This window comes from Arachis hypogaea, chromosome 19 (genome assembly GCF_003086295.3).
Source record: "Arachis hypogaea cultivar Tifrunner chromosome 19, arahy.Tifrunner.gnm2.J5K5, whole genome shotgun sequence".
NCBI lineage: Eukaryota > Viridiplantae > Streptophyta > Magnoliopsida > Fabales > Fabaceae > Arachis > Arachis hypogaea.
The window spans coordinates 57,664,855-57,674,978 of record NC_092054.1 but is presented as its reverse complement, the minus strand read 5'-3'; the positions used below and the strand labels follow the sequence as shown (position 1 = coordinate 57,674,978).

Sequence of the window (10,124 nt, the reverse complement as noted above, 5' to 3'; positions counted from 1 at the left end):
TAGTTTAAAGGGTTACTGGCTTTTTGCTCTTGCCTTTTAGTTTAAAGTGCTATTGGCTTTTTCTGCTTGCTTTTTCTTTTTCTTTCTTTTTTTTTTATTTTTCACTGCTTTTTCTTGCTTCAAGAATCAGTTTTATGATTTTTCATATCACCAATAACATGTATCCTTTTTCATTATTCTTTCAAGAGTCAACTTTTCTTAATTCCAATTTCAAACATGCACTGTTTAAGCATACATTCAGAAAGCAAGAAGTATTGCCACCACATCAAAATAGTTAAACTAATTTTAAGATAAATTTCGAAATTATGCACTTCTTATTCTTTTGCAAATAAAAACATTTTTCATTTAAGAAAGGTGAGAGATTCATGGAATCATTCATAGCTTTAAGACATAGACTCTAAACACTAATGATCATGTAATAAAGACAAAAACATAGACAAAACATAAAGCATAAAAACCAAAAACAGAAAAGAAAATAAACAACGAGATTAAAGAACGGGTCCACCTTAGTGATGGTGGCTTCTTCTTCCTCTTAAAGAACCAATTGAGTTCTTCAGCTCCTCTATATCTCTTTCTTGCCTTTGTTGCTCCTCTCTCATGGCCTTTTGGTCCTCTATGATTTTGTGGAGGATAATGGAGTGCTCTTGGTGCTCCATTCTTAGTTGCTCCATGTTGGAATTTAAATCTCCTAAAGAGGTGTTGAGTTGCTCCCAATAGCTTTGTGGAGGCAAGTGTATCCCTTGAGGCCTCTCAAGGATTTCTTGATGAGGAATTTCCTCATGCTCTTGTTGAGGTCCATGAGCGGGCTCTCTTATTTGCTCCATCCTCTTTTTAGTGATGGGCATGTCCTCTTCAATGAGGATGTCTTCCTCTATGACAATTTCGGTTGAATTGCATAGGTGACAGATGAGATGAGGAAAGGCTAACCTTGCCAAAGTGGAGGGCTTGTCAGCCACCTTGTATAGTTCTAGAGGTGTGATCTCATGAACTTCCACTTCCTCTCCAATCATGATACTATGGATCATGATAGCCCGATCCACAGTAACTTCAGACTGGTTGCTAGTAGGAATGATAGAGCGTTGGATGAACTCTAACCATCCTTTAGCCACTGGCTTGAGGTTAAGCCTTCTTAGTTGAATTGGCTTGCCCTTGGAGTCTCTCTTCCATTGAGCTCCTTCCACACAGATGTCCATGAGGACTTGGTCCAACCTTTGATCAAAGTTGACTCTTCTAGCGAAAGGAATCTCCTCTCATTATTGGTAAGTTGAATGCCAACCTCACAGTTTCCAGACTGAAATCCAAGTATTTTCCCCGAACCATTGTGAGCCAATTATTTGGGTTCGGGTTCACATTTTGATCATGGTTCTTAGTGATCCATGCATTAGCATAGAACTCTTGAACCATTAAGATTCTGACTTGTTGGATGGGGTTGGTGAGAGATTCCCAACCTCTTCTCTGAACCTCACGTCGGATCTCCAGATATTCATTATTTTTGAGCATGAAGGGAACCTCGAGGATCACCCTTTTCTTGGCCACAACTTCATAGAAGTGGTCTTGATGGACCATTGAGATGAATCTCTCCATCTCCCATGACTCGGAGGTGGAAGCAACTGCCTTCCCTTTCCTCTTTCTAGAAGTTTCTCTGAGCAAAAGAAGAAAGAAAGGAGGAGAAGAAGAAGAAATAGAGGAGATAGAGGGGTGTTTTGAATTCGGCCAAGGGGGTTTAAGTGTTTATGATTTGTGAAATTGAAGGTGGTAAGGAGGGGTATTTATAGAGTAAGAGAGAGAGGAAATTCGTGTAAGAAGGGGTTGGGTTTGGGAGGGAAATGTTTTGAATTTGAATGGTGAGGTAGGTGGGTTTTATGATGGGTTTTTGGGGAATAGTGGATAGATGTGAGTGGTGAAGAAATTATGGAGAAGAGGGTAGGACCTGATAGGTGAATGGTGTTTGGGGAATAGGTATTGATGTGATTGGTCTAGGGTATTTGGGGAAGAGTGCTATGAAAAGTTGTGAAGAGAAGAGAAAAAGAGTTGTGGTAGGTGGGGATCCTGTGGGGTCCACAGATCCTGAGGTGTCAAGTAATTCTAGTCCCTGCACCTTTCTGGCATTTAAACGCCCTTGGTATGCCATTTCTGACATTTAACGCCAGCTCTGCTGCCTTTCCTGGCATTAAACGCCAGGCTGATGCCCCTTTCTGGTGTTTAACGCCAACCAGACACCCTTTTCTGGCGTTAAACGCCAGTCTATCTGCCAATTCTGGCGTTTAACGCCCAGAATACTGCTAGACTGGGCGTTAAACGCCCATTCTGCTATCCTTACTGGCATTTAAACGCCAGTAGGTCTGTCCTCCATTGTGTGCTATTTTTTATGCTATTTTTGATTCCGCTTTAATTCTGTAGCTGCTTTTGTGACTCCACATGATCATCAACCTAAAGAAAATATAAACTAACAATAGAAAATGAAATGAAAAATTAATTAACATAGATAAATAAGATTGGGTTGCCTCCCAATAAGCGCTTCTTTAATGTCAATAGCTTGACAGTGAGCTCTTATAGAGCTTCACAGATACTCAGAGCATGATGGTGGCCTCCCAACACCAAACTTAGAGTTTGAATGTGGGGCTCTATTTGACTCTGTATGGAGAGAATTGGATGAAGCTTTTCATGCTTCTTCTCCATGTTTACAGAAGAAGATCCTTGAGCCTTAAACACAAGGTAGTCCTCATTCAATTGAAGGACTAACTCTCCTCTGTCCAAATCAATCACAGCCTTTACTGTGGCTAGGAAGGATCTTCGAAGGAGGATGGATTCATCCTCATCCTTCCCAGTGTCTAGGATTATGAAGTCAGCAGGGATGTAAAGGCCTTCAACCTTCACTAAGACATCCTCTACAAGTCCATAAGCCTGTTTCATTGATTTGTCTGCCATCTCTAGTGAGATTCTTGCAGCTTGTACCTCAAAGATCCCCAGTTTCTCCATTATAGATAGTGGCATGAGGTTTATACCTGACCCCAGGTCACACAGAGCCTTCTCAAAGTTCATGGTGCCTATGGTACAAGGTATTAAGAACCTTCTGGGATCCGGTTTCTTCTGAGGTAATTGGTGTGGGAAATCGTGATTCACACTTTTCGCATCTCCGCACAACTAACCAACAAGTGCACTGAGTCATCCAAGTAATAAACCTTACGTGAGTAAGGGTCGATCCCACGGAGATTGTCGGCTTGAAGCAAGCTATGGTCATCTTGTAAATCTCAGTCAGGCGGATTCAAATGGTTATGAGGTTTTGATAAGTAAAATATAAATAAAACATAAAATAAGATAAAGGTACTTATGTAATTCATTGGTGGGAATTTCAGATAAGCGTCTGGAGACGCTTTGTTACTTCTGAACCTCTGCTTTCCTGTTGCCTTCTTCCAACCATGCGTGCTCCCTTCCATGGCAAGTTGTAGGATCCTCTCAGTGAAAATGGTCCTCTACGGTTTCTGCACGGCTAATCAACTGTCGGATTTCTCGTCTCGGATGAAAAATACCAGGCACAGCTACCGCTTGGCTAATCATCTGTCGGTTTCCGCTAGCGTCGGAATAGAATCCATTGATCCTTTTGCACACTGTCACTGCGCCCAACATTCGCAGGTTTGAAGCTCGTCACAGTCATCCCTTCCCAGACCCTACTCGGAATACCACAGACAAGGTTTAGAATTTTCGGATCCCAAGAATGCTGCCAATTGGTTCTAGCCTATACCATGAAGATACTAATCTCACGGACTCGATCTGTGTATTAGATACCCAAGAGATACGCACTCAAGCTGTCGCCCAATGACTACATTGAGCTCAGATAGAACGAAAGTGGTTGTTAGGAACGCGTTCATAGAATTGAGAATAATGATGAGTGTCACGGATCATATCATTCTCCAGATTGAAGTATGAGTGAGTATCTTAGAGAAGAAGTAGGCGTGAATTGAAGGAAAAATAATAGTACTTGCATTAATTCATGAAGAACAGCAGAGCTCCACACCTTAATCTATGGGGTGTAGAAACTTCACCGTAGAAAATACATAGGTGAAAATAGTCTAGGCATGGCGGTGTGGCCAGTCTCCAAGTCCAAGTCTCAGATCTAAAATGATCAAAAGATAGATGCGAATACAATAGTAAAAAGTGCTATTTATACTAAACTAGTAACTTAGGTTTACAGAAAATGAGTAACTAAGGGCAGATAGTGCAAAAATCCACTTCCGGGGCCCACTTGGTGTGTGCTTGGGCTGAGCATTGAGCCTTACACATGCATAGGCTATTCTTGGAGTTAAACGCCAGCTTGGGTGCCAGTTTGGGCGTTTAACTCCAATTCTGGTGCCAGTTTAGGCGTTTTACGCCAGAAAGTTTTAGGCTAGTTTTAGCGTCAGTTTGGGCCATCAAATCTCGGATGAAGTATGGACTATTATATATTGCTCGAAAGCCCAAGATGTCTACTTTCCAACGCAATTGAGATCGCGTCAATTGGGTTTCTGTAGCTCCGGAAAGTCTACTTCAAGTTTGGGAGGGTCAGAATCCAACAGCATCTGCAAACCTTTTCCAGCCTCTGAATCAGATTTTTGCTCAAGTCCCTCAATTTCAGCCAGAAAATACCTGAAATTATAGAAAAACACACAAACTCATAGTAAATTCTAGAAATATGATTTTTGAATAAAAACTAATAAAAATATAATAAAAAGTAACTAAATCATACTAAAAACTATGTAAAAATAAAGCCAAAAAGGGTATAAATTATCCGCTCATCACAACACCAAACTTAAATTGTTGCTTGTCCCCAAGAAACTAAAAATAAAATAGGATAAAAAGAAGAGAAAATACAATAAATTCAAACTTATCAATGAATTTAGTTCCAATTAGATGAGCGGGGCTAGTAGCCTTTTTGCTTCTGAACAGTTTTGGCATCTCACTTTATCCTTTGAAGTTCAGAATGATTGGCATCCATAGGAACTTAGAATTCAGATAGTGTTATTGATTCTCTTAGTTTAGTATGTTGATTCTTGAACACAGCTACTTTATAAGTCTTGGCCGTGACCCTAAGCATTTTGTTTTCTAGTATTACCACCGGATATATAAATGCCACAAACACATAACTGGGTGAACCTTTTCAAATTGTGACTCAGCTTTGCTAGAGTCCCCAGTTAGAGGTGCCCAGAGCTCCTAAGAACACTTTTTTTGCTTTGGATCACGACTTTTACCATTCAGTCTCAAGCTTTTTAGTTGACACCTTCACGCCACAAGCACATGGTTAGGGACAGCTTGGTTTAGCCTCTTAGGCCAGGATTTTATTCCTTTGGTCCCTCCTATCCATTAATGCTCAAAGCCTTGGATCCTCTTTACCCTTGCCTTTTGGTTTAAAGGGCTACTGGATTTTTCTGCTTGCTTTTTCTTTCTCTTTCTCTTTCTTTATTTTTTTTCGCAAGCCTTTGTGTTGACTACTTTTTCTTGCTTCAAGAATCAATTTTATGATTTTTTAGATTATCAATAACATTTCTCTTTTTTTCATTATTCTTTCAAGAGCCAACAATTTAACATTCATAAACAACAAATTCAAAAATATGCACTGTTCAAGCATTCATTCAGAAAACAAAAAGTATTGCCACCACATCAAAATAATTAAACTAAATTCAAGATAGAATTCGAAATCATGCACTTCTTGTTCTTTTGAAATTAAAAACATTTTTCATTTAAGAAAGGTGAAGGATTCATAGGACATTCATAGCTTTAAGACATAGACACTAGACACTAATGATCATGTAATAAAGACATAGGGTTAAATGCCAAGTGAAATGGAAAGTTAAATGCCAACCTCACATTTTCCGGACTGAAATCCAAGTGATTCCCCTGAACCATTGTGAGCCAATTCTTTGGGTTCGGGTTCATACTTTGATCATGGTTCTTAGTGATCCATGCATTAGCATAGAAGTCTTGAACCATTAAGATTCTGACTTGTTGGATTGGGTTGGTGAGAACTTCCCAACCTCTTCTTCGAATCTCACGTCAGAGCTCCAGATATTCACTCTTTTTGAGCATGAAGGGGACCTCGGGGATTACCTTTTTCTTGGCCACAACTTCATAGAAGTGGTCTTGATGTACCTTTGAGATGAATCTCACCATCTCCCATGACTCAGAGGTAGAAGCAATTGCCTTCCCTTTCCTCTTTCTAGAGGTTTCTCCGGCCTTAGGTGCCATTAATGGTTATGGAAAAATAAAAAAGCAGAGCTTTTCCCACACCAAACTTAGAAGTTTTTCTCGTCCTCGAGCAAAAGAAGAAAGAAAGGAGTAGAAGAAAAAGAAATGGAGGAGATGGAGGGGGGTGAGTGGTTTGGCCAAGGGGGGTTAAGTGTGTATGAAGTGTGAGATTGAAGGTTGTAAGGAGGGGTATTTATAGGGTAAGAGAGAGAGGGAACTTGGTCATGAAGGGGTGAGTTTGGGAGGGAAATGGTTTGAATTTGAATGGTGAGGTTGGTGGGGTTTATGATGGATGGATGTGAGTGGTAAAGAGAATATGGGGAAGAGGGTAGGATTTGATAGGTGAATGGTGTTTGGGGAAGAGGTATTGATGTGATTGGTCAAGGGTATTTGAGGAAGAGTGTTATGAAAAGGTGTGAAGATGAGAGAAGAAGAGTTGGGGTAGGTGGGGATCCTGTGGGGTCCACAGATCCTGAGGTGTCAAGGAATTTTGCTCCCTGCACCATTTTGGCATTCAAACACTCGCAGTGTGCCAATTCTGGCGTTAAACGCCAGCTCTGCTACCTTTTCTGGCGTTAAACACCAGTCTGCTGCCCCTTTCTAGCACTTAACGCCAGCCAGACACCCTTTTCTGGTGTTAAACGCCAGTCTGTCTGCCATCTCTGGCGTTTAACGCCAGCCAGATGCCAGACACCCTTTTCTGGCGTTAAACACCCAGGGTGCTGCCCATACTGGCATTTAACGCCCAGAATGCTGCCAGGCTGGGCGTTAAACGCCCATTCTGCTATCATTACTGGCGTTTAAACGCCAGTAAGCCTGTCCTCCAGGGTGTGCTATTTTTGATGCTGTTTTTGATTTTGCTTTAATTCTGTAGCTGTTTTTATTACTTCACATGATCATCAACATAAGGAAAACATAGAATAACAATGGAAAACAAATGTCTATGAAATTAAATATTATTAAATAACATTAGGTTGCCTCCCAACAAGCGCTTCTTTAATGTCAATAGCTTGACAGTGAGCTCTTAGAGAGCTTCACAGAGATTCAGAGCTTAATGGTGGCCTCCCAACACCAAACTTAGAAGTTGAGTGTGGGGGCTCTATTTGACTCTGTACTGAGAAAAGCTTTTCATGCTTCTTCTCCATGGTTACAGAAAAAGATCCTTGAGCCTTAAACACAAGGTAGTCCTCATTCAATTGAAGGACTAACTCTCCTCTGTCCACATCAATCACAGCTCTTACTGTGGCTAGGAAGGGTCTTCCAAGGATGATGGATTCATCCCTTCCTTCCCATTATCTAGGATTATAAAGTCAGCAGGGATGTAAAAGCCTTCAACCTTCACTAAGACATCCTCTACAAGTTCATAATCCTGTTTCCTTGAATTGTCTGCCATCTCTAGTGGGATTCTTGCAGCTTGTACCTCAAAGATCCCTAGTTTCTCCATTACAGAGAATGGCATGAGGTTTATACTTGAACCAAGGTCACACAGAGCCTTCTTAAAGGTCATGGTGCCTATGATGCAAGGTCTTAAGAACTTTTTGGGATCCAGTTTCTTCTGAGGTAATTTTTGTTGAACCAAGGTATTTAGTTTATTGATGAGCAATGGAGGTTCATCCTACCAAGTCTCATTACCAAATAACTTGGCATTTAGCTTCATGATTACTCCTAGATACTAAGCAACTTGCTCTTCAACAATATCTTCATCCTCTTCAAAGGAAGAATACTCATCAGAGCTCATGAATGGCAACAGTAAGTTCAGTGAAATCTCTATGGTCTCTATATGAGCCTCAGATTCCTTTGGTTCCTCAATGGGGAACTCCTTAGGGGTCAGTGGACGTCCATTGAGGTCTTACTCACTGGAAATCACTGCCTCTTCCTCCTCTATATGTTCAGCCATGTTGGTTATATTGATGGCCTTGGACTCTCTTTTTAGATTCTTTTTTATATTGCTTGGGAGAGTACTAGAAGGGATTTCAATAACTCTTTTACTCAGTTGACCTACTTGTTCCTCCAAATTTCTGATGGGGGACCTTGTTTCAGTCATGAAACTGAGAGTGGTCTTAGAAAGATCAGAGACTATGGTTGCTAAGTCAGAGAGGCTCTGCTTAGAATTCTCTGTCTGTTGCTCAGAAGATAATGGAAAAGGCTTGCTATTGCCAAACCTATTTCTCCCACCATTATTATTATTGAAGCCTTGATTAGGCTTCTGCTGATCCTTCCATGAGAAATTAGGATGATTCCTCCATGAAGGATTGTAAGTGTTTCCATAGGATTCTCCCATGTAATTTACTTCTTCCATTGCAGGATTCTCAGGGTCATAAGCTTCTTCTTCAGAGGAAGCTTCTTTAGTACTGTCGGATGCAGCTTGCATTCCAGTCAGACTCTGAGAAATCATACTGACTTACTGAGTCAATATTTTGTTCTGAGCCAATATGGCATTCAGAGTATTAATCTCAAGAACTTCTTTCTTCTGAGTTATCCCATTATTCACAGGATTTCTTTCAGAAGTATACATGAAATGGTTATTTGCAACCATTTCAATGAGTTCCTGGGCTTCTGCAGACGTCTTCTTCACCAGCAGAGATCCACCAGCAGAGTGGTCCAATGACATCTTGGACAATTCAGACAGACCATCATAGAATATACATAGGATGCTCCATTCTGAAAGCATGTCAGAAGGACACCTTCTGATCAATTACTTGTATCTTTCCCAAGCTTCATAGAGGGATTCACCTTCTTTCTATCTGAAGATTTGGACTTCCACTCTAAGCTTGCTCAACTTTTGAGGTGGAAAGAATTTGGCCAAGAAAGCATTGACCAACTTTTCCCAAGAGTTCAGGCTTTCTTTAGGTTGTGAGCCAAACCATATCCTAGCTCTGTCTCTTATAGCAAAGGGGAAAAGCATAAGTTTGTAGACCTTAGGATTAACCCCATTGGTCTTGACAGTGTCACAGATATGCAAGAATTCAGCTAAGAACTGATGAGGATCTTCCAATGGAAGTCCATGAAACTTGTAATTCTGCTGCATTTGAGAAACTAATTGAGGCTTAAGCTCAAAGTTGTTTGCTCTAATTGCAAGAATTGAGATGCTTCTTCCATAGAAGTCAGAAGTTAGTGCAGTAAAGTCACCAAGCATCTTCCTTGCATCTCCACCATTGTTGTTATTTTTTGCTGCCATGTCTTCTTCTTTTTTGAAAATTTCTATTAGGTCCTCTCCAGAGTTTTGTGCTTTAGCTTCTCTTAGCTTCCTCTTCAGAGTCCTTTCAGGTTCAGGATCAGCTTCAACAAGAATGTTCTTATCCTTGTTCCTGCTCATATGAAAAAGAAGAGAATAGAAAAGAAGAGAAATCCTTTATGTAAGTAGAAGAATAGAAGAATAGAATGAAGAAGGGAGAAGAGAAAGAATTCGAACACAAAGAGAGGGGGAGGGTTCGAATTTTAAGAAGAAGAGAAGTGTTAGTAATTAAATAAAATAAATAGAAAGATATGAGAGAGAGAGAAGAAATTCGAATATTAATTTAAAAGAAGAGAAAAATATTTTTGTTTTTATTTTAGTTATTGGTTAGAATTCGAAAATTAAGAGAAATAAAATAAAATTAGAATTTAAAACAATTAGTTAATTAAAAAGAATTTTGAAAAAAATGGTTAGTGATTTTCGAAATTAATGAGAGAGAGAAGTAGTTAGGTGGTTTTGAAAAAGATAAGAAATAGTAAACTTTTTTAAAATCAAACAAAAAGTCAAGTAGTTAGTTGAAAAAGATTTGAAAATAACTTTTGAAACGATAAGAAGTTAGAAAAAGATTTTGAAATTAAAATTTGAAAAAGATATGATTGAAATCTATTTTGAAAAAGATTTGAAAAGTAAATTAAAAAGATTTTATTTTCGAAATTAAAGTTGATTACTT

General features: G+C 39.6%; 1 non-coding gene across 1 annotated transcript; it reads left to right on the top strand.

The window, feature by feature from the left end:
• The first annotated feature begins 8,884 nt into the window (after positions 1-8,884).
• Positions 8,885-8,992, top strand: LOC112781491 (small nucleolar RNA R71). The gene has a single exon (XR_003192267.1). It is a non-coding gene; the product is annotated as a small nucleolar RNA R71 (small nucleolar RNA).
• Positions 8,993-10,124: the final 1,132 nt, after the last annotated feature.